This window comes from Aegilops tauschii, chromosome 4, assembly GCF_002575655.3.
Source record: "Aegilops tauschii subsp. strangulata cultivar AL8/78 chromosome 4, Aet v6.0, whole genome shotgun sequence".
Lineage (NCBI taxonomy): Eukaryota > Viridiplantae > Streptophyta > Magnoliopsida > Poales > Poaceae > Aegilops > Aegilops tauschii.
In genome coordinates this window covers 493,228,590-493,252,996 of record NC_053038.3, presented here as the reverse complement: position 1 = coordinate 493,252,996, position 24,407 = coordinate 493,228,590, and the positions used below count along the sequence as shown (strand labels likewise).

At 42.6% G+C, this 24,407-nt stretch overlaps 1 long non-coding RNA gene, 8 other non-coding genes and 1 pseudogene across 9 annotated transcripts; all 10 read left to right on the top strand.

The window, feature by feature from the left end:
• The first annotated feature begins 20,964 nt into the window (after positions 1-20,964).
• LOC120963130 (uncharacterized) lies at positions 20,965-24,293 on the top strand. The gene is made up of 2 exons (XR_005755106.3): positions 20,965-21,253; positions 21,791-24,293. It is a non-coding gene; the product is annotated as an uncharacterized lncRNA (long non-coding RNA).
• On the top strand, positions 21,142-21,240 carry LOC120963632 (small nucleolar RNA Z103). Its single transcript, XR_005755388.1, has one exon. It is a non-coding gene; the product is annotated as a small nucleolar RNA Z103 (small nucleolar RNA).
• LOC120963633 (small nucleolar RNA Z103) lies at positions 21,327-21,421 on the top strand. Its single transcript, XR_005755389.1, has one exon. It is a non-coding gene; the product is annotated as a small nucleolar RNA Z103 (small nucleolar RNA).
• LOC120963634 (small nucleolar RNA Z103) lies at positions 21,456-21,550 on the top strand. Its single transcript, XR_005755390.1, has one exon. It is a non-coding gene; the product is annotated as a small nucleolar RNA Z103 (small nucleolar RNA).
• Positions 21,594-21,678, top strand: LOC120963636 (small nucleolar RNA Z103; annotated as a pseudogene).
• On the top strand, positions 22,403-22,583 carry LOC120963682 (small nucleolar RNA Z112). Its single transcript, XR_005755432.1, has one exon. It is a non-coding gene; the product is annotated as a small nucleolar RNA Z112 (small nucleolar RNA).
• LOC120963707 (small nucleolar RNA snoR2/U65) lies at positions 22,635-22,771 on the top strand. The gene has a single exon (XR_005755456.1). It is a non-coding gene; the product is annotated as a small nucleolar RNA snoR2/U65 (small nucleolar RNA).
• Positions 22,816-22,936, top strand: LOC120963738 (small nucleolar RNA SNORD14). Its single transcript, XR_005755484.1, has one exon. It is a non-coding gene; the product is annotated as a small nucleolar RNA SNORD14 (small nucleolar RNA).
• LOC120963687 (small nucleolar RNA R44/J54/Z268 family) lies at positions 23,279-23,368 on the top strand. Its single transcript, XR_005755437.1, has one exon. It is a non-coding gene; the product is annotated as a small nucleolar RNA R44/J54/Z268 family (small nucleolar RNA).
• On the top strand, positions 23,513-23,586 carry LOC120963684 (small nucleolar RNA Z267). The gene has a single exon (XR_005755434.1). It is a non-coding gene; the product is annotated as a small nucleolar RNA Z267 (small nucleolar RNA).
• Positions 24,294-24,407: the final 114 nt, after the last annotated feature.

The window sequence follows — 24,407 nt, the reverse complement described above, 5'->3', positions numbered from 1 at the left end:
ACTTTGTTATGCTTAATGCTTGTCACTAGGGCCCGAGTGCCATGATTTCAGATCTGAACCTCTTATGTTTTCATGAATATATGTGAGTTCTTGATCCTATCTTGCAAGTCTATAGTCACCTACTATGTGTTATGATCCGGCAACCCCGAAGTGACAATAATCGGGACCACTCCCGGTGATGACCATAGTTTGAGGAGTTGATGTATTCACTATGTGTTAATGCTTTCGTCCGGTAATCTATTAAAAGGAGGCCTTAATATCCCTTAGTTTCCACTAGGACCCGCTGCCACGGGAGGGTAGGACAAAAGATGTCATGCAAGTTCTTTTCCATAAGCACGTATGACTATATTCGGAATACATGCCTACATTACATTGATGAATTGGAGCTAGTTCTGTGTCACCTTATGTTATGACTGTTACATGATGAACCTCATCCGGCATAATCTCCATCACCGATCCAATGCCTACAAGCTTTTCACATATTGTTCTTTGCTTATTTACTTTTCCGTTGCTACTGTTGCAATCACTACAAAACCCAAAAATATTACTTTTGCTACAGTTACCTTTACTTCCATATTACTTTGCTACTAAATACTTTGCTGCAGATACTAAGTTATCCAGGTGTGGTTGAATTGAAAACTCAGCTGCTAATACTTGAGAATATTCTTTGGCTCCCCTTGTGTCGAATCAATTAATTTGGGTTGAATACTCTACCTTCGAAAACTGTTGCGATCCCCTATACTTGTGGGTTATCAAGACTATTTCCTGGCGCCGTTGCCGGGGAGCATAGCTCTATTCTTTGAGTCACTTGGGATTTATATCTGTTGGTCACTATGAAGAACTTGAAAGACGCGAAAACAAAAATTTATCCCTCAACTATGAGGGGAGGTAAGGAACTGCCATCTAGCTCTGCACTTGATTCACCTTCTGTTTTGAGTAAGCTTGCGATACCTAAACCTGCTTCTGCTATTAATTCTGATATGTCGCATGTTATTGATGATGCCACTTCTACTATGCATGATACTTATGATGAAACTACTTCTATGCTTGATACTACTGTGCCACTTGGTGAATTTCTTGATGAACAACTTGCTAGGGCTAGAGAGAATGAAATTATTGAAACTGATAATATTGATGAAAGTGATGATGAAGATTCTCCCCCTAAATATGAATTGCCTGTTGTGCCTGAGGGTTATGTTATGGATGAAGAAACTGTTAGAGACTTTCTTGCTTGCAATGATAGAAGTGATCTTAAGAAATTATTAGCTAAGCTTAAACAAAAAACTCTGAATGCTAGAATGAAATATGATCCTGCTTATGCAACTTCACCTATCTTTGTTACTGATAAGCATTATGAATTCTCTGTCGACCCTGATATAATTACTTTGGTTGAATCTGATCCTTTCTATGGCTATGAATCTGAAACTGTTGTGGCACATCTTACCAAATTAAATGATATAGCTACCCTGTTCACTAATGATGAGAAAACTCGCTACTATTATATCCTTAAGATATTTTTGTTCTCATTAAAGGGTGATGCTAAGATATGGTTTAATTCTCTTGATCCTGGTTGTGTGCGTAGTCCCCAGGATATGATTTATTACTTCTCTGCTAAATATTTCCCCGCTCATAAGAAACAAGCTGCTTTAAGGGAAATATATAATTTTGTGCAAATTGAAGAAGAGAGTCTCCCACAAGCTTGGGGGAGGCTTCTCCAATTACTTAATGCTTTGCCTGATCATCCTCTTAAGAAAAATGAAATACTTGATATCTTTTATAATGGACTAACCGATGCTTCCAGAGACCACCTGGATAGTTGTGCTGGTTGTGTTTTCAGGGAAAGAACACCAGATGAAGCTAAAATTCTATTGAATAATATGTTGACCAACGAAAATAATTGGACACTTCCTGAGCCAACTCCTAAGAAAAGGGGTATTCTATTTCTAAGTCCAGAAGATATGCAAGAGGCAAAGAAATCTATGAAAGAAAAGTGTATTAAAGCTGAAGATGTTAAGAATTTACCTCCTGTTGAAGAAATACATGGTCTTAATTTACCGCCTGTTGAAGAAATACATGATTTTAATTTACCGCCTGTTGAAGAAATACATGATTTTAATCCATCACCTATTGAAGAAACACATGGTCTTGATAACCCGACACAGGTAGTAAAGGTAAATTCTCTCTATAGATTTGATGAAGGTGATATTCCCCGTTATAAGTCTGCTAGCCAATGCTTAGATGAGTTTGATAATTTTATTGTCAAACAAGAAAACTTCAATGCTTATGTTGGTAGACAATTGAAACACAATGCTTATATGATTGAACACTTGGGTGATTATATGTCTAGAGTTAAAGGTGAACTTAAACTCATTAGTAAACATGCTTATATGGTTACCACTCAAGTAGAACAAGTACTTAAAGCTCAGAATGATTTGCTCAATGAATTGAATAGTAAGAATAATGATTTTGCTGTTAGAGTGGCTACTAGAACTGGTAAAATGACTCAAGAACCTTTGTATCCTGAAGGCCACCCTAAGAGAATTGAGCAGGATTCTCAGAGGAATAATTTAGATGCACCTACTCCTTCTAAAAAGAAGAAAAAGAAAAATGATAGGACTTTGCATGCTTCTAGTGAACCTGTTGTTGACACACCTGAGAATCCCAACGATATTTCTATTTCTGATGCTGAAACACAATCTGGTAATGAACATGAACCTAGTGATAATGTTAATGAAGATGTTCATGTTGATGCTCAACCTAGCAATGACAATGATGTAGAGATTGAACCTGCTGTTGATCTTGATAACCCGCAATCAAAGAATCAACGTTATGATGAGAGACTTTGTTGCTAGGAAGCACGGTAAAGAAAGAGAGCCATGGGTTCAGAAACCCATGCCTTTTCCACCCAAACCATCCAGGAAAAAGGATGATGAGGATTTTGAGCGCTTTGCCGAAATGATTAGACCTATCTTCTTGCGTATGCGTTTGACTGATATGCTCAAAATGAATCCTTATGCTAAGTATATGAAAGATATTGTTACAAATAAAAGAAAGATACCGAAGCTGAAATTTCCACCATGCTTGCTAATTATACTTTTAAGGGTGGAATACCAAAGAAGTTAGGAGATCCAGGAGTACCCACTATACCATGCTCCATTAAAAGAAACTATGTTAAAACTGCCTTATGTGATCTTGGAGCCGGTGTTAGTGTTATGCCTCTCTCTCTATATCGTAGACATGATTTGAATAAGTTGACACCTACTGAAATATCCTTGCAAATGGCTGATAAATCAACTGCTATACCTGTCGGTATTTGTGAGGATGTGCCTGTTGTGGTTGCAAATGTTACTATTTTAACAGACTTTGTTATTCTTGATATTCCCGAGGACGATAGTATGTCTATTATTCTTGGAAGACCCTTTTTGAATACTGCAGGGGCTGTTATTGATTGCAACAAAGGCAATGTCACTTTTCATGTTAATGGTAATGAGCATACGGTACACTTTCCGAGGAAATAACCTCAAGTTCATAGTATCAACTCTATTGGAAAAATTCCATCGATTATTTTTGGAGGTTTTGAATTTCCTCTACCTACTGTCAAGAAGAAATATGATATTCTTATTATTGGGGATGTGCATATCCCCATTGAGGTAACATAGTGTTATTCGAAATTTCTCTGGTTCCATGTTATTCGGAATGAGTTTGTTAACAAGACCTGATCAACCTTGTTAGTGGATTCCTTTTGATGAGCATGAGATGATGAAGTTAGAAAGCACAACCTTCTGTACCCTCCTTTTATTTTCTGTTATTTAGTTGAAATAAAGCAAAAATAGTATTTTCTGTCTGTTTTCTGAATTATCCGTGCAATAAAAAAATACCCCGAAAATAAAAGTTCTCCAAATGCCCCGAAATTGAAATATGATTTTTTTTCTGGAATATTTGAGAATATCTTGCACTGAGAACACAGCAGGGGAGCAAGCACCTGGCCACGAGGGTCCAGGGCGCGCCCACCCCCTGGGCGCGCCCCCTGCCTCGTGGGCCCATGGTGGCTCCCCTCCACTTATTCCTGCACCCACACACTCCTTCTTCCTTCCAAAAAAATCACCAACCAGCTCAAGCACAAGTTCTAGCTCATTTTGCTGCGATTTTCGATCTCCTTGCTCGAAGCACCTCTCACAAAACTGCTTTGGGGGATTGTTCCTTGGTATATGACTCCTCTAATGGTCCAATTAGTTTTTGTTCTAGTGCTTTATTCATTGCAAATTTGTGCTGCCTAGGTGACCATGTTCTTGAGCTTGCATGTCAAATTTATATGGTTCCGAGTAGTTCTAATGCATGATATAGTTTCTAGGCACTTGTGGGAGTAGTTGCTATCAGTTTTGTTGAGTTTGGTTCACTTTTATTTGAAGTTACTAAAATTTTCAGAAATTTTTCAGAGGAAGAAATATGTTTAGGAAAATGTACCAAGGTGGCCCTTCAAGGAAGCAAGGACCCAGGCTCGCAATGCGCGATGCCGACGATGAACCACCAAGGGAAGCTCAAGTGCGGGCTTGTGAATGGCCTTCAGAGGACTTCATGGATCGAGCAGGAATCAAGGAAGAATTTAATGCATAAGTGCGTAATGCTGATCTTGTGAGCTTCGAGGCAGATAAGTGTCGTCATTACCACTATCTCACTGATTCCTTTGTGAGGAGGTTTGAATTTTCATCGTCACGCAATTCTCAAACTGTCTTGTTTGATCTTTATGAAAATTCTTGTACTATGGACTTAGAGGATTTTAATACTGCTTGCAAACTTCCACAATGGGGTAGTTCTAGTGAACCTCGCAAATCTGAATTTAGAGATTTCCTTGCTAATATAACTGTGGGGGAATCTAGAGACATAGCACAAGCTACCATAGGGAGCATTCATTTTCCTGCTATACATTATTTTGCTCTCTTCATAGGTAGGTGCATAAATGGTAAGGATGAAGCATGTCACATGTGTGTCCCCGACCTCAGTGTTCTCAGGAGTGATGTATTAGGAGATAAACATTATAATTTAGGAGCCATTATTGCACATAGGTTGCATAATAATAGATTTAATGGAGATTTCTTTGGTGGAATTTATGCAACCTGTTAGCTAATTTTCTAAATATACCCATACGTGAGGATGATATTGAGTTGCCTCCTGCTTATTTAGATTATGAGGCTATGGTTCGTCATCGTTTTATTGAGAGGAACAATCAGTTCCTCCAGTACCGACTAATCTTTGACAGACGACGCACCTATCACGTCGCTCTTCCTTCTTCTACCTTCTTTGACTTTCAGGCAAAGGGGAGATATTTCATAACCAGGGAGGAGGCAAACGAGTACGAGAGGAGGGCTGAGATAGCTCGCCTCCAAGCTGTAGCCCACGATGCAATAACTGCTGCATCTCAGTACGACCCCAGCTATAACTTTGGATATCCGCCAGGCCAGCCGTGGCAATAGACCAACTTAGGCCAAAATCCTAAGCTTGGGGGAGTACGTATCTCTCACCGACATTACATTCATGTTCACACACTCATTGCTAGTTGTCGGTGCTCATAATTTTTCACTATAATATCCATGCTAGTTTATTTTCCTTTTTATGATTTCTTCCTGTGTGTCTGAAAAACCTTAAGAAAACAAAAAAAATAGTTGTAGCTTTTAGCTAGTTTACTTTCCATGCTGTAGTAGTAGTAATTAAAAAGAAAACCCAAAAAGATTTCCTGTTCTTCTTTTGCTTGTTGGGAGCTCTCCCGTGTAAATAGTTTTATTTCTTTTCTTTTCTTTGGGGGTCGATAGGAGAAGACCATAATGAAATTGTTAAAGTGGCTCTTATATGCATTATTGTTGATTTAACCAAGAGCCCATATTGCCTTGTCATCTCCTGTTTACCAAATGCTTGCAGATTCCAGCTTAGTCCAATGCATGTGCACTATTATTATTATTCACATCGTTCGGTCGTGCAAGTGAAAGGCAATTATGACGATATATGATGGACTGATTGAGATGAGAGAAGCTGGTATGAACTCGACCTCTCTTGTTTTTGTAAATATGATTAGTTCATCGTTCCTGATTCAACCTATTATGAATAAACATGTTTGCAATGACAATTAGAGATTATAGTTGCTTATGCCATGCTTAATTAGCTAGGAGCTTATAATGGTTTACCTTGCGTGCCAACATGCTATTAAAATGGTTGTGATGCGGTATGATGGGGTGGTATCCTCCTTTGAATGATTCAAATGACTTGACTTGGCACATGTTCACGCATGTAGTTGAAACAGAATCAACATAGCCTTCACGATATTTATGTTCATGGTGGACTATATCCTACTCATGCTTGCACTCAATGTTCATTAATTTTAATGCATGTTCATGACTGTTGTCGCTCTCTAGTTGGTCGCTGCCCAGTCTTTTGCTAGCCTTCACTCGTACTAAGTGGGAATATTGCTTGTGCATCCAATCCCTTAAACCCCAAAGTTATGCCATATGAGTCCACTATATCCTCCTATATGCAGTATCTACCTACCGTTCCAAGTAAATTTGTATGTGCCAAACTCTAAACCTTCAAATGAAATTCTGTTTTGTATGCTCGAATAGCTCATGTATCAACTAGGGATGTCCGTATCTTCCATGTTAGGTGGGTTATTCTCAAGAGGAGTGGACTCCGCTCCTCACTCACGAGAAAATGGCTAGTCATCGGGATGCCCAGTCCCATGCTTTATGCAAATCAAATCAAAATAATTGCAAACAAAACTCCCCCAGGACTGTTGTTAGTTGGAGGCACCCGTTGTTTCGGACAAGCCATGGATTGATGCTTGTTGGTGGAGGGGGAGTATAAACTTTACCATTCTGTTTGGGAACCGCCTATAATGTGTGTAGCATGCAAGATATTGCCATCTCTTGGTTGTTATGTTGACAATGAAAGTATGCCGCTCAAAATATTATTTATCTCTATTTCAAAATCGAGCTCTGGCACCTCTACAAATCCCTGCTTCCCTCTGCGAAGGGCCTATCTATTTACTTTTATGTTGAGTCATCACCCTCTTATTAAAAAGCACCAGCTGGAGAGCACCGCTGTCATTTGCATCCATTACTATTAATTTATATTGGGTATGACTATGATTGGATCTCTTTTACCATGAATTACAATGTTTAGTCAGTCCTTGATCTTTAAAGGTGCTCTGCATTTATGTTTTGCGGTCTCAGGAAGGGCTAGCGAGATACCATCTTGTTATATCATATTATGATTGTTTTGAGAAAGTGTTGTCATCCGAGATTTATTATTATGGCTCGCTAGTTGATTATGTCATTGATATGAGTAAACATGAGACCTAAATGTTATTGTGAATATGGTTAGTCATAATCTTTGCTGAAAACCTGAATGCTGGCTTTACATATTTACAACAACAAGAGCAAACAGAGTTTGTAAAAGTTTTTCTTTATCATTTTCAGTTTGTCAACTGTTGCTTGAGGACAAGCAAAGGTTTAAGCTTGGGGGAGTTGATACGTCTCTGTCGTATCTACTTTTCCAAACACTTTTGCCCTTGTTTTGGACTCTAACTTGCATGATTTGAATGGAACTAACCCGGACTGACGTTGTTTTTAGCAGAATTGCCATAGTGTTATCTTTGTGCAGAAACAAAAGTTCTCGGAATGACCTGAAACTTCACGGGGATTATTTTTGGAAATAATAAAAAATACTGGCGAAAGAATCAAGGCCAGGGGCCACACCCTTTCCACGAGGGTGGGGGGCGCGCCCCTGACTCATGGGCCCCCTGGAGCTCCACCGACCTCAACTCCAACTCCATATATTCGTGTTCGGGGAGAAAAATATCAGAGAGAAAGATTCATCATGTTTTACGATACAGAGTCGCGGCCAAGCCCTAAACTCTCTCGGGAGGGCTGATCTGGAGTCCGTCCAGGGCTCCGGAGAGGGGAATCCGTCGCCATCGTCATCATCAACCATCCTCCATCACCAATTTCATGATGCTCACCGCCGTGCGTGAGTAATTCCATCGTAGGCTTGCTGGACGGTGATGGGTTGGATGATATTTATCATGTAATCGAGTTAGTTTTGTTAGGGTTTGATCCCTAGTATCCATTATGTTCTGAGATTGATGTTGCTATGACTTTGCTATGCTTAATGCTTGTCACTAGGGCCCGAGTGCCATGATTTCAGATCTGAACCTGTTATGTTTTCATGAATATATGTGAGTTCTTGATCCTATCTTGCAAGTCTATAGTCACCTACTATGTGTTATGATCCGGCAACCCCGAAGTGACAATAATCGGGACCACTCCCGGTGATGACCATAGTTTGAGGAGTTCATGTATTCACTATGTGTTAATGCTTTGGTCCGGTACTCTATTAAAAGGAGGCCTTAATATCCCTTAGTTTCCACTAGGACCCCGCTGCCACGGGAGGGTAGGGCAAAAGATGTCATGCAAGTTCTTTTCCATAAGCACGTATGACTATATTCGGAATACATGCCTACATTACATTGATGAATTGGAGCTAGTTCTGTGTCACCCTATGTTATGACTGTTACATGATGAACCGCATCCGGCATAATTCTCCATCACCGATCCAATGCCTACGAGCTTTTCACATATTGTTCATCGCTTATTTACTTTTCCGTTGCTACTGTTACAATCACTACAAAACCCAAAAATATTACTTTTGCTATCGTTACCGTTACTTCCATATTACTTTGCTACTAAATACTTTGCTGCAGATACTAAGTTATCCAGGTGTGGTTGAATTGACAACTCAACTGCTAATACTTGAGACTTTGGCTCCCCTTGTGTCGAATCAATAAATTTGTGTTGAATACTCTACCCTCGAAAAATGTTGCGATCCCCTATACTTGTGGGTTATCAGGCGGCAATGCTTATGTGAAAAAGTTTCAACCTGATAAGCTCGAACCCAAATCGGAGAAATGTGTCTCCATAGGATACCCAAAGGAAAATGTTGGGTACACCTTCTATCACAGATCCGAAGGCAAGATATTCGTTGCTAAAAATGGATACTTTCTAGAGAAGGAGTTTCTCTCGAAAGAAGTGAGTGGGAGGAAAGTGGAACTTGATGAGGTAATTGTACCTTCTCTCGAATTGGAAAATAGTTCATCACAGAAATCAGTTCCAGTGATGCCTACACCAATTACAGGAAGTTAATGATGATGATCATGAAACTTCAGATCAAGTTACTACCGAACCTCGTAGGTCAACCAGAGTACGTTCCGCACCAGAGTGGTACGGTAATCCGGTTCTAGAAGTCATGTTAACCATGACGAGCCTACAAACTATGAGGAAGCGATGATGAGCCCAGATTCCGCAAAATGGTTTAAGGCCATGAAATCTGAGATAGGATTCATGTATGAAAACAAAGTATGGACTTTGGTGGAATTGCCCGATGATCGGCAAGCCATTGAGAATAAATGGATCTTCAAGAGGAAGACGGACGCTGATGGTAGTGTTACTATCTACAAAGCTCGGCTTGTCGCAAAAGGTTTTCGACAAGTTCAAGGTGTTGACTATGATACGTCCATTTTGCATCATGCTTTTATATCGATATTTATCGCATTATGGGCTGTTATTACACGTTATGTCACAATACTTATGCCTATTCTCTCTTATTTTACAAGGTTTACATAAAGAGGGAGAATGCCGGCAGCTGGAATTCTGGGCTGGAAAAGGAGCAAATATTACAGACCTATTCTGCGCAACTCCACGGAAGTTATTTTTGGAAATAATAAAAAATACTGAGCGAAGAAAATACCAGAGGGGACCCACACCCTGGGCACGAGGGTGGGGGCGCGCCCTCCTGCCTTGTGGGCCCCCTGGTGGCCCTCCGGTGCCCATCTTCTGCTATATGAAGTCTTTCGTCCGAGAAAAAATCATAAGCAAGCTTTCGGGACGAGACTCCGCCGCCACGAGGCGGAACCTTGGCGGAACCAATCTAGGGCTCCGGCGGAGCTGTTCTGCCGGGGACACTTCCCTCCGGGAGGGGGAAATCATCGCCATCGTCATCACCAACGCTCCTCTCATCGGGAGGGGGCCAATCTCCATCAACATCTTCACCAGCACCATCTCCTCTCAAACCCTAGTTCATCTCTTGTATCCAATTCTTGTCTCTAAGTCTGAGATTGGTACTTGTAGGTTGCTAGTAGTGTTGATTACTCCTTGTAGTTGATGCTAGTTGGTTTATTTGGTGGAAGATCATATGTTCAGATCCATTATGCATATTAATACTCCTCTGATTATGAACATGAATATGCTTTGTGAGTAGTTACGTTTGTTCCTGAGGACATGGGAGAAGTCTTGCTATTAGTAGTCATGTGAATTTGGTATTCGTTCGATATTTTGATGAGATGTATGTTGTCTCTCCACTAGTGGTGTTATGTGAACGTCGACTACATGACACTTCACCATTATTTGGGCCTAGAGGAAGGCATTGGGAAGTAATAAGTAGATGATGGGTTGCTAGAGTGACAGAAGCTTAAACCCTCGTTTATGCGTTGCTTCGTAAGGGGCTGATTTGGATCCATATGTGTTCATGCTATGGTTAGGTTTACCTTAATACTTCTTTTGTAGTTGCGGATGCTTGCAATAGGGGTTAATCATAAGTGGGATGCTTGTCCAAGTAAGGACAGCACCCAAGCACCAGTCCACCCACATATCAAATTATCAAAGTACCGAACGCGAATCATATGAACGTGATGAAAACTAGCTTGACGATAATTCCCATGTGTCCTCGGGAGCGTTTTCCTTCATATAAGAAATTGTCCAGGCTTGTCCTTTGCTACAAAAAGGATTGGGCCACCTTGCTGCACCTTATTTACTTTTGTTACTTGTTGCTCGTTACAAATTATCTTATCACAAAACTATCTGTTACCTATAATTTCAGTGCTTGTAGAGAATACCTTGCTGAAAACCGCTTATCATTTCCTTCTGCTCCTCGTTGGGTTCGACACTCTTACTTATCGAAAGGACTACGATAGATCCCCTATACTTGTGGGTCATCAGACTACGATGAGATTTTTTCACTCGTAGCGATGCTTAAGTCTGTCCAAATCATGTTAGCAATTGCCGCATTTTATGAAATCTGGCAAATGGATAACAAAACTGCATTCCTTAATGGATTTATTAAAGAAGAGTTGTATATGATGCAACCAGAAGGTTTTGCCAATCCTAAAGGTGCTAACAAAATGTGCAAGCTCCAGCGATCCATCTATGGACTCGTGCAAGCATCTCGGAGTTGGAATATACGCTTTGATAAGTTGATCAAAGCATATATTTTTATACAGACTTGCGGTGAAGCCTGTATTTACAAGAAAGTGAGTGGGAGCACTACAGCCTTTCTGATAAGTATATGTGAATGACATATTGTCGATTGGAAATGATGTAGAATTTTCTGGAAAGCATAAAGGAGTGTTTGAAAGGAGTTTTTCAAAGAAAGACCTCAGTGAAGCTGCTTACATATTGAGCATCAAGATCTATAGAGGTAGATCAAGACGCTTGATAAGTTTTTTCAATGAGTACATACCTTAACAAGTTTTTGAAGTAGTTCAAAATGGAACAGTCAAAGAAAGAGTTCTTGCGTGTGTTTCAAGGTGTGAAGTTAAGTAAGACTCAAAGCCCGACCATGGCAGAAGATAGAGAGAGAATGAAAGTCATTCCCTATGCTCAGCCATAGGTTCCATAAAGTATGCCATGCTGTGTACCAGACCTATTGTATACCCTACCCTGAGTTTGGCAAGGGAGTACAATTTTGATCTAGGAGTAGATCACTGGACATCGGTCAAAATTATCCTTAGAGGACTAAGGAAATATTTCTCGGTTATGGAGGTGATAAAGAGTTCATCGTAAAGAGTTACGTCGATGCAAGCTTTGACACCGATCTGGATGACTCTAAGTCACAATCCAGATACATATTGAAAGTGGGAGCAATTAGCTAAAGTAGCTCCGTGGAGAGCATTGTAGACATAGAAATTTGCAAAATACATACGGATCTGAATTTGGCAGACCCGTTGACTAAACTTCTCTCACAAGCAAAACATGATCACACCTTGGTACTCTTTGGGTGTTAATCACATGGCGATGTGAACTAGATTACGCACTCTAGTAAACACTTTGAGTGTTGGTCACATGGCGATGTGAACTATGGGTGTTAATCACATGGTGATGTGAACTATTGGTGTTAAATCACATAGCGATGTGAACTAGATTATTGACTCTAGTGCAAGTGGGAGACTGGAGGAAATATGCCATAGAGGCAATAATAAAGTTATTATTTATTTCCTTATTTCATGATAAATGTTTATTATTCATGCTAGAATTGTATTAACCAGAAACTTAGTACATGTGTGAATACATAGACAAACAGAGTGTCCCTAGTATGCCTCTACTTGACTAGCTCGTTAATCAAAGATGGTTAAGTTTCCTAGCCATAGACATGTGTTGTCATTTGATGAACGGGATCACATCATTAGAGAATGATGTGATGGACAAGACCCATTCGTTAGCTTAGCATTATGATCGTTTCAGTTTCATTGCTACTGCTTTCTTCGTGACTTATACATGTTCCTCTGACTATGAGATTATGCAACTCCCAAATACCGGAGGAACACTTTGTGTGATATCAAACATCACAACGTAACTGGGTGATTATAAAGATGCTCTACAGGTGTCTCCGAAGGTGTTTGTTGAGTTGGCATATATCGAGATTAGGATTTGTCACTCCGTGTATCGGAGAGGTATCTCTGGGCCCTCTCGGTAATGCACATCACTATAAGCCTTGCAAGCATTGTGACTAATGAGTTAGTTTCGGGATGATGCATTATGGAACGAGTAAAGAGACTTGCCGATAACGAGATTGAACTAGGTATGATGATACCGACGATCGAATCTCGGGCAAGTAACATACCGATGACAAAGGGAACAACGTATGTTGTTATGCGGTTTGACCGATAAAGATCTTCGTAGAATATGTAGGAGTCAATATGAGCATCCAGGTTCCGCTATTGGTTATTGACTGGAGATGAGTCTTGGTCATGTCTACATAGTTTTCAAACCCGTAGGGTCCGCACGCTTAACGTTCGATGACGATCGGTATTATGAGTTTATGTGTTTTGATGTACCGAAGGTTGTTTGGAGTCCCGAATGAGATCACAGACATGACGAGGAGTCTCGAAATGGTCGAGACATAAAGATTGATATATTGGAAGGTTATATTCGGACACCGGAAAGGTTCCGGGGGTCACCGGATAAATACCGGAGTACCGGGGAGTTACCGGAACCCCCCGGGGGGTCAATGGGCCTTCATGGGCCTTAGTGGAAATATAGGGCAGCAAGGGAGCTGTGGGGCGCACCCCCCGTAGGCCCAAACCAAATTGGTTTAGGGATTGGGGGGGGGCGACCCCTCTTTCCTTCTCCCCTCCTCCTCTTTCCTTCCCCTCCTAGTTGGACTAGGAAAGGGGGAACCTACTCCTAGTAAGAGTAGGATTCCCCCCTTGGGGCGCACCCTATGAGGCCGCCGGCCCCCTCCCCTTGCTCCTTTCTATACGGGGGCAGGGGGCACCCTAGGACATCAAAGTTGATTGTTTAGCCGTGTGCGGTGCCCCTCCACAGATTTCCACCTCGGTCATATTGTTGCAGTGCTTAGGCGAAGCCCTGCGCCGGTAGCTTCATCATCACCGTCACCACGCCGTCGTGCTGACGCAACTCTCCCTCGACCTCATCTGGATCTAGAGTTCGTGGGACGTCACCGAGCTGAACGTGTGCAGATCTAGGAGGTGTCGTATCTTCGGTGCTAGGATCGGTCGGATCGTGAAGATGTACGACTACATCAACCGCGTTGTCATAACGCTTCCGCTTATGGTCTACAAGGGTACGTGGACAACACTTTCCCCCCTCATTGCTATGCATCACCTAGATGGATCTTGCGTGTGCGTAGGATTTTTTTTTTGAAATTACTGCGTTTCCCAACAAGGAGCAGCCACTGCGGGCAAGGAGCTCCGCCCTGGAACGCGACTTCTCCTCACGGACCCGATTGCTTTTTCTGAAAACGTATAGGGACCCGATTGCTTTTTTAAAAAAGCTTATAGGGACCTGATTGTTTTTTCATTTTTTCAAACGGTCAAACAGACGGTTTATTTAGGTGCGGGCCCGACTTGTAATAATCGTGATCAATTGCAAAGCACTCAGCGATTTGGGTTTTTTGAAACAGCCGACACTGAATCTGGTAGTTATCAGTCATAAACAAATTTGTGGTAGTTTTCTGGAACCCTAACGCGAATTGTGGTAGTTTTATGCTATTCACTCGAATTGGTAAGCTAGAACGGTTTTCATCTGTTTCGTTTTCTTTCCCTTGTATATACATATGATATACACTAGATATACCTAGTTTTTGGACAAAAATAATGGGTATTCAACTGAATACCCTTGAATTGAGGTGGGCCCGTCCCTGGCTACACAGCCAAGAAATCACACCGTTGCTTTCATGGAGAAGGCATGTGGAGGATGACGTTGCTCCGTGTCCTCGCCTTCGCCAAGACCAAATCGAGCAGTTTCTCCAGCTGTGGGTGCCGCCCGCGCCGGCCACCATCGCTCATCTTTTTCTGATGTCGCCTTCCCTTCGGCCGCCGTAGCCCATCTCTCCGGTTGTCGCCTTCCCGCCGGTGTCACCCGACCTGAGCAGTGAGCACTGGCCACCGCCGCTGCTCGTCTTCCAGGTCGTTAGCCGCGTGCCCACCATAAATGAGAGGAAGACGAGGGACAACGTCGATTGAGAGGGAGAGAGAGAGACGAGGAAGAGGCGGCATAGATGGCGAGTGAGAGATGAGACGAGGAACAGGGCAATTCCTTTGAATCGGAGGTACGAGCACATTACACATTCTCCACTCAAGATTCCGTCTCGTTCCATCCCGTGAGCTAAACCAAACACACCTTTAGGGACCGAGTTGATGTCCCATCATCCATTTTGTGACATGGATGAGGATTTGGCATCCTTTTCTCCCCATGGATGTCTCTCTAATGCATCAGGTCACTCTTTGAGTTTCTTCCCGTGATTCCCCCTCTTAGTCCCCGATCCTCTTGTTCCTCTTTGGGATTGTGCTCGGGGTGATCACGGGGGACCCTAGTGATCCTACCCACCCTTGGTGCACTCGGGAGGGACTAGGGTGGGGCAATGGGAGATCGACGGAGATGTCGACTTCATCGGCGGCTGGCAAGGAGAGAGAGGTGATGGAGAAGATGATGGAGAAGGTGAATCTGACAGATAGAGTGAGTGCAAAATTGGTGGTGGATGATCAGGATGGAAATCAAGGTGAGCCAATAGTGGCGGTGGTGGGCAAGGTGCTACACATGAGGGTACTTCATGTAAACACTATTGTTGAAGCTTTGAGGCCTGCTTGGGGCAACTCAAGGGGACTCTCATTCAGCTCTGCAGGTAATAATATGTTTGTGGCAAGATTTGAAGGGAAGAGGGACCGACACAGGATCCTCGAGGGAGGACCATCGATTGTGGGCAAGCATGCGGTAGTGCTACAAATCTTTGATGAGAGTCAAAGGCCATATGATCTGGAGTTCGAGATGATTCAGATCTGGGCTCGGGTTATCAATTTACCCTTCAACCTTAGACGGTCCCCATGGCCACAGAAGATAGCTCAGCTATTGGGGAAGGTTATTAGGATTGATGTGGATGCGAAAGGTCTTGCATATGGGGAAGCATTGAGGACACGGGTCTAGATTAATGTGTAGGAACCATTGATGAGATGGGTAAGGTTAGAATCGGCGAAAACCAAATAGGATATATTCTATGATGTTCAATATGAGGCTCTGCCATACTTTTGTTTTTCCTGCGGAATACTTGGACATGAAGACACGTTTGTCCAACACCGGCAGGTCGTGATGCCTATGGGAGGCTCCAATATGGGGAAAATCTCAGAGTGCCTATAAGGAAGAAGGGCTGGGGTAGTGGACCTGCATGGGTTTATGGAGGCCCAGCGGATGACCAGTTTGCTGAGGAGGACTGGGAAGACGAGGAAGTGGAGAAAGGAGAGGAAGTTACTTCGCCTGACAAGTCTACATCTGGGCGAGTTAAAAATGTAGTGTATCAGTTTAATGCTCGTGGTGGAGGTGGTACTGGGAGAGGTGTTCCATCTCAACGGGGCAGAGGAAATGGGAAGAATCATGTTTATAGGAGAGTGAACATGGATGATGGCGGTCGTAGACCTCCACTTATGTTGGTGGATCAGGAGACTTTGAATAAGAAGAGGACTAGTGAATCAGAGGTGTCCAATGATAGTAAGGAGGATAGCAGGGATTCTAAGAAGAAGAAAGCGGAGGGGGAGACTAGCACACAAAATATGGTGGAGGCTGCGTACCAGCCCACCGGGACCAATGAATTGCTTTGTTTGGAATTGTTGCGGGCTTGGGAACCCGGAGACAGTTCGTGAACTTCACCACTTGGTGAGGTTGGAAGCGGCCGCCCTGGTCTTTTTGAGTGAAACAAAGATCGAGTGAGGTAGATTTAGCCTTGTTCTGGTCACATGAGGTAGATTTTACCCTAAACAATGTATCATATCAACATATCGATGTAACAGTCCAGAATATAGGAAGTGATAATAAAAGGTGGAGGTTCACCGGTTTTTATGCCAAGGCTCGCAGGAGCGAGAGGTCTCAAAGTTGGAATAAGTTGATAGTGTTGGTTGCGCAGGATGATCTGCCATGGCTTTGTGGGGGCGATTTCAATGAAATAGTTGATAACTCTGAGTCTTTGGCTCGAATGTGAGGGCGGAATGGCAAATGGCAGGGTTCCGGGAGGTGATCGACTTATGTGGATTTCAAGATTTGGGATTCACTGGTATCCCATACGCATGGGACAATAGGCAGGATGACCAAGCTAATGTTAAAGTGCGACTGGATAGGTTCCTGGCTAATCAAGAGTTCTTGAATTTGTATGAGGCAACAAGGGTGAGGCATATCCCTTCTCCTCGGTCTGACCATTGTCTGCTTTCCGCAAAAATTGTTAAGTTGCATGCAGATGAGGGGCGGGGCCCGCATCGCTTTGTTTATGAAGATGCCTGGCAGCGCGATGAGTCGCATGTACAAGCAGTGTCTGATGGATGGTTGCATGTGAATGAGGAGTTTTCTCTTCTTGACCTTAACGCAAATCTAATTCAATGCAGAGCCATTTGACAGACTGGAAGAGTAAGAAGTTCGGAGATGTTCGCGGAAAACTTAAGAAGATCCGAAAGGAATTTGAGAAGGAAAAGAACAACTCTTTATACAAGGGATCCTCTCCGAGGGAGAAGGAACTTGCGAGACGGCTAAATGAATTGCTCCTCCGTGAGGAAATCATGGCAAGGCAAACATCGCGGGTGGGTTGGCTGAGGGCGGGTGACAGAAACACTGGTTTCTTCCATGCACAGTCAACAGCTAGGCGGACAAGAAACAGGATAACAGTGTTGAAAAATGCCCACGGGATAGTATGTGAAATAAAAGAGGACATCCAAGCAGAGATTCAAGGGTTTTATATAGAACTATATATGGCTCAAGAGGAGCTAGTTGTTGAGGAGGTGCTACACCATGTTCAGGAAAAAGTGACGCCTCTAATGAATGATCGCTTGCTAAGGTCTTTTAAGGCCGAAGAAGTGGATCTGGCTCTGTTTATGATGGCGCCTTCTAAAGTGCCAGGTGTGGACGGTTTTAATGTCGGCTTCTACCAAAAGCATTGGCACCTAAACCGTGATGATGTGACATGAGCAGTTCTTAATTTTCTTAATGGTGGCCATATGCCTGAAGTGGTGAACAAAACAGTTATTGTTTTAATCCCGAAGGTTAAAAATCCTCGTAATATTACCCAATATAGGCCTATCTCTCTCTGTAATTTCATTTACAAACTTTGCTCAAAAGTGTTGGCTAACCATCTCTGTGAAATTCTCGATTAAATCATTGCAGAGGAGCAAAGTGCCTTTGTGCCGGGGAGACTGATAATAGACAATATTCTGACGGCTTATGAATGTGTGCATGCTATGAAGAGGAAGAAGGGGAAGCAAGGATGGTGCACGGTAAAGATAGATATGATGAAAGCATATGATCGTGTTGAATGGGAATATGTGCAAGGATGCACCGTTTGGGCTTTTCAGAAGCGTGGATTTCCTTGGTAATGAAATGTGTGAATTCAGTAACCTACCAAGTGAAAGTAAATGGAGATCTATTACCATCGTTTCGTCCGTCCAGGGGTTTTAGGCAAGGGATCCTATCTCACCTTACCTGTTTCTTCTGTGCGGAGAAGGGCTATTATGTATGTTAAAAAATTATGACGGAGGATGGATTGACAGAGGGATACGAGCGGGGCTCATGTCGCCGTGGGTTTCCCATCTACTGTTTGCCGATGATTGCCTTGTATTTATGAAGGCGGATAGTCGAAGTGCGCATCGCCTCAATGAAATCCTGAATGCCTATTCCAGGGGGTCTAGTCAGTGTGCAAACAAGTCGAAAAGTTCAGTTTTCTTTAGCCCAAACTGTGGGGCGTCTGTGATAAGGGGGGTCTGGAATGCCCTGCAAATTCATCGAGTGGCCCTAGCTGAGAAGTACCTTGGTTTGCCTACAACAGCTAGTAGGATTACCGAACATAATTTCAAACACTTGGTGGAGTCAGCCAGATCAAGGGTACAAGGGTGGAGTTATAGGAATGCGTCTTGCGCATGTAAAGAAGTGCATCTTAAATCAGTGGTCCAAGCACTACCGACCTTCTCTATGAGCTGCTTCAAGCTCACTAAAGGTTTGTGCCAAACATTAATGACGGTCATGTCCAAGTATTGGTGGGCTGGGACACTGGATAAGAGAGGTATGCACTGGCAATCTTGGTCGAAGATGGCTATTCCAAAATCTAAAGGAGGACTAGGTTTCAGAGACCTAGAGCTCTTTAATGATGCAATGTTGGCAAAGCAGGCGTGGAGGCTGCTGATTAACCCTGATATATAGTCTCTGTGCAAGGGTTCTAAAAGGGAGATACTACCCGGAGGGGGATGTCTTACAAGCCGGATGCCCGACTAATGCCTCTTCCACCTAGCGCGCTATCATACAGGAAAGAGAGGCCCTGAAGCAGGGTCTTATTCGACGAGTGGTGGATGGAAGATCCACGGAGATCTGGCATGATCAATGGATTAGTGGAACCACTAGTATGAAACCTATTTGCAGGTTATTGGATGAACCTGTTCAGCTGGTTGCAGATTTAATAGATGACCAAACAGGGCAATGGAACGCGGACTTCGTGAGGAGGTCGTTCATTGCCTCGGATGCCGAAGCCATACTGAATATTCCAAGACCGCAGTTAACTGAAGGTGATTACTGGGCGTGGGCTTGGGATAAGTCTGGAGCTTATACAGTGCGCTCAGCGTATAGAGAGTTGAAGGAGCGGCAACACAATTCTAGTGGAACTCCAACCAGCTCCTCAAGCGGAGAAGAAAGCTGGAGAGCGATGTGGAAGCTTAGAGTGCAACCTAAGATACATGTGTTTTGGTGGCGGGTTTTGAAAGCGTTCTGGAGACATGTGAATGAAGATTACGTGCTTGTTGTGCGGGCATGAGGATGAAACTCTGCTACATGCACTGGTATAGTGCGTCCATGCCAGGACGTAGTGGGCTGAGGCGGAAAAGTTTTTTGGAATCAGTCTACCTCATATGGTTCCAGAGACTTGGTCTAGAGATATTCTGGATCCCCACTATCTGTCCAAGGAAAAAGCAGAAATTGCAATTACGGTGATGTGGGCGGTCTGGAATAGCAGAAACTAATATTCACATGGGGAGGTCCAGTACCAGCCAATTCGCTCAATGGAGCTGGTCCAAGAGATGATCAGAGTTCTTGATATTCCAGGAAAGGAAAAGGTGGCACTTCATGAACGGCCGTTTTGGCGTCCACCTGCCGAAGGAGTTGTCAAGGTGAATACAGACATAGCAACGCAAATGGCTACTAGGGAGTCGGGAGGCTCGATGATAGCGCGTGATAATCACGGCTCGTTTCTTGCAGCTAGGTATAAACACTATTTAGGAACTACCTCCCCGTTGGTTGGAGAAGCTTTGGCGTGCCGCAATGCGATGTTGTTTTGCTTTGGAGCAAGGATGGACCAATGTTCAAATTGAAATAGACTGCAAAACCCTAGCGGACGAGTGGAATAAGAGGAGCGATTCTCAGATGTAGGTCTCGTTATTAGAGAGATGAAGGTCTATCTCTCATTTTTCAGGGATTCGAGTTGAACCATATTAGTAGAGACGCCAATGATGTGGCGCACAAATTAGCTCAGCATGCTCTGCTTTCAGACATGGACGATGTAATTTTCAGTTGTATCCATGAGTTCTTGAGTGTCGAGGTGCATTCAGACTATGTACGATCGATGAATGAATAAAAGCCTTCAAGGGCCGTACTTCAAAAGAAAAGGGTCACTTTTTGTGTTTCTTGCTCCTCCCCCGTCGTCGTGGTGTTGGCGAAAGTTGTGTTCAGGACGTGGTTTTTCGTTGAGATTTATCATCATTTAGTGTGACGGTTTCTTCTCTGACCCTGTAGGGCATTGGTCCATCTGGACATTAGCGTCGCAACTTCCTGATCCATGATACAATGCGAGGTTGGCTCTTGCAATGGAAAATCAAGCGGACATAGTGATAGGAATTTTTTTTTTGAGGTGACGGTGGAAAAAAATAACTTTTTTTAGCGATCGATGGGAAAATTAACTAATACAGGCCCAGATACATAGTACACAATGGGCCGGGTTACAGCAAGGCCCGAATAACTCTCGCCGCCGTCGGTAGTCGCAGGAGGGAACGCAACCTAATCCAACCCGCAGACGTGGCGGTACCTCCCCCGTTCGATGCGAGCTAGGGTTTACGATTCCTGCGCCCACAACCCCCATATATAGCGCAGTCCTCCAGTCTCCCATGGTCCTCCGTCGTCTCCCGCGGCCGCCCGGTTCTCGCCCTCTGTTCTGCGCAGATCCTTTAGCTTTTTTTTCTATTTCTTTCTACCGTTGTTATCTTCTTGGCAATTCGATTCGTTTCGTTTGTGTGATGCATCCCCCGTCAGATTTGATCTTGCTGCTGTGTTGAGTTTCGTTTCCTCGTTCTGGATGTAGATGGAAGTGAGGATCCTTTCCCCAGCTGATCGACCATGATTATACTGTGCGCAAATGTAATCCTTTATCAGAGGATTCCAAGCCAGAAATCTGATCCATCTCGTCGTACCATGTACGCGATTCTTTTGTCTCATGTTCTTGTATTTTTTTTCTTTCTGTTTTGTTTCGTCGTGAAAATAAATTGAATGGAAGTGAGGATCCTTTCCCCAAATGATCGACTATGATTATACTGTGCGCAACTGTAATCCCATCAGGATTCCAAGCCAGAAATCTGATCCATTGTTACATTGTATTCCTGTTCGTTTGAAATTTGGATGGGTGTGAGGATCCTTTCCCCAAATGATCGACTATGATTATACTATGCGCAAATGTAATCCCATCAGGATTCCAAGCCAGAAATCTGATCCATCCACTTTCTTATTATTATTTCCCCCAAACTAAATTTTCTCTTAATGGAATTGAGGATCCTTTCCCCAAATGATCGAGTATGATTATACTATGCGCATGTGTAATCCTATTCACTTGATTTTGTTTCTTCGCTACAGTTGATAATAGTTTTTGATCTCTTGATTTGATCTACAGAATGATTCATCGAGCATAAAAATTACTTAAAATTGACTAAATTCATAAACTGCAACTTGTTTTGCAGGCTCCTTCGTTTTTCATTACTTGGTATGGATTGCTTTCTTCTTGAAATTCTCAGGGGCGAACCTCGAATCTGTACGAAATGATGGACCGATGGAATCTAGTTTACTTAAAAGTGGGTAAATCAGTTTATTTGGGTTTGCATCCATTCAGGTTTGGATACTCGAATTGTACGCTTAGTGATTCTGCACTCAAATTGTACGCTTAGTGATTCTGCACTCAAATTGTATGCACAGTAGTTGTTTTAAGTTTGACCATGTATATACACTATTAAACTCTACAATATCAAATACATGTAACATGTAATTATATTTCCATGAATAATTATACATGTAATTGTTGGCTGGTGATCATTCAGGTCCGAAAGGATCTTAGCTGAGGCGGATTCGTCCGCCATTGATCGATTCATGTTGTTTCAGACTGAAGCCTTTACCTTCCATCATCTTCTGTTAATTTCATTTCTGTTTCCTCTGTTTTTGTGATGCGATGATGATTCATATAGGTTTTTGGCAGTGGTGGCATTTGTCACCGCGAGCCCCCAAACCGAAAAACGACTTATCTTTCCACTGAACATTGCTTGAAGTTGTGTCATTCTTTCCTTTTTGTACTACATCTTGTCCCTGTGAAGAGCACTAGACCAGGAAGTGCCGTATGACACTGTAAACAGCAGCCGCTTCTCTGCTTCTGCAAGTGTCCATCTCTGTATCATAACCTCTGTGGTTTGCTCTGGGATGGAATACCATTTGCACTGGCTTGATTCAGCTGTGTGTGTGATTTGAAACGGGTCTCTGAGGGACTAAGCAATGATGCCTGTTCTCTTGCAACCTTTCTTTTTTCCTGTTTTCTTGGGCCCGATGCCACGTCTCAGGTAGCCACAAGCCTTGACCGGAGATGCTACATTGTGCCAACAAAGATTTTCACATTTGATAGGAACCTGTGGCTGTGATTCAGTCGGTACACAGAGCCGTTTTTTGTGATTACACCTATTGCCTCCCTGTAATATTTTGTGTAGTTTTACTGGGAAATCAATGGCGATGATGATAGAACTAAGGCTTGTTTCTCTAAACATTCGCAGATGCCGCCTAAGAGCTTTCGCCCTGCCAGGCTTGAGAGCTAATGCTGCTAATTCCTTCCTTGGATGTCTGAGCCATGATGATTTCCCTAGTTTATTTTGTTGTTTTTGTTGCATCTGATCTTTCTTGCCTTTGATATATTTCACTCACTGGAACGTAGGGTGCACAAACTGGTCGACGAATGGTTGGCCTTACCTTTGGAATGTTTATACGGTATAATAATTATATTACGATGGTCTATCATTTACTGTGGTATACTAGCTTAAAATATAAGCTGAATTTTAGATTCTTTTGTTGTTAAACATTATTAATCTTAAATAGGGTGGCAAATCATATGAAATATTGTTTGTTCTGTTGTCTCTGTTTTCTTTGTTCTTTCATTGTTAGTTGTCAATTCGGATCTTGGATGGAAATCCATGGAAGCAGGTGATGCCACCGAGACAGGGACATCAGAACCATGTAATTGGTATGATGGACCAAGTCTATAATGGGAATCTCTCTGATGTTTTCTGTTTTCCAAGCCAATTCAAATTTTAGGTATTTTCTTTTGTCTGTTTTGATTGTCACTACCACTGAGGCAGCTTTTCTTAGTGGATCATTTTGTTTGGGATTTTGTTGGTGCTATCAGCTTGGTTTAGTAAGTTGGTTGGAGCAATCTGCCGGTGATGGTGTTAAATATACTTTGCAGCTTTTTGCTTTGAAATAAACCTACAATCTGAGGCATTTGCATTCAATCCACTGTTGCGATTGTACTACCTCTGTCCGGGTTTATTAGGCCCCATTGTATTTTGGATCCAACTTTGACTATGTATTTGACTAAAAATATAAAAAAGTATAATGCAGAAAAAGTATATAGTTGGATTTGCATTTCAAATAGGTTTACTATGGCATAGTTTTTGTGACATATAGTCTACATTTTATTATTGAAATGCATGGTCAAACTTTGGCTCAAAATAATATGGGGCCTAATAAACCCGGACGGAGGGAGTATGAAGTTAGCACAGACAGATCCACATTTCTCTATTTTTGTTTTTATCTATCAATTCAGAAATCCACTGTTTTAATTTGTTTACACAGGATCTGAATCGATTGTGGCGCCAAAAACTGACCAAGCAGCCCACGGATTTGAGGAAACAGGTTGAATCCATTCAGTATGAGATGAGACCTTCGATGGCCCCATGTCAGTCTTCAGGCAAAATTACCCCCTAATTAGCACAATCTTTTTAGCCTTACCGACCTACATGTAATGTTGAACTATGTCGACAACTGCATTGGATTTGTGCGCCTGGGATTTTTTCAATAGTCAGCAGAGCTGCAGAAGATGCTAGTTAACTGAACTGGTCTGGCTTGGAATTGTTGTAGAAATCTAGATTGTGTCATGAAATTCATGGCCCACAAAGGCAAATAAAATATAAAGTGAGGTTGCTGTTTGCACTTTGAAGCTTGCCAAGTGGTTTCAAGCAGTGGTGGAGCTACGTTGAAGCAAAATGCTCCATGGCCCGCCCAATTTTGCTACAACAGACTGAGCCTAAGGGTAAATTCGGGTCA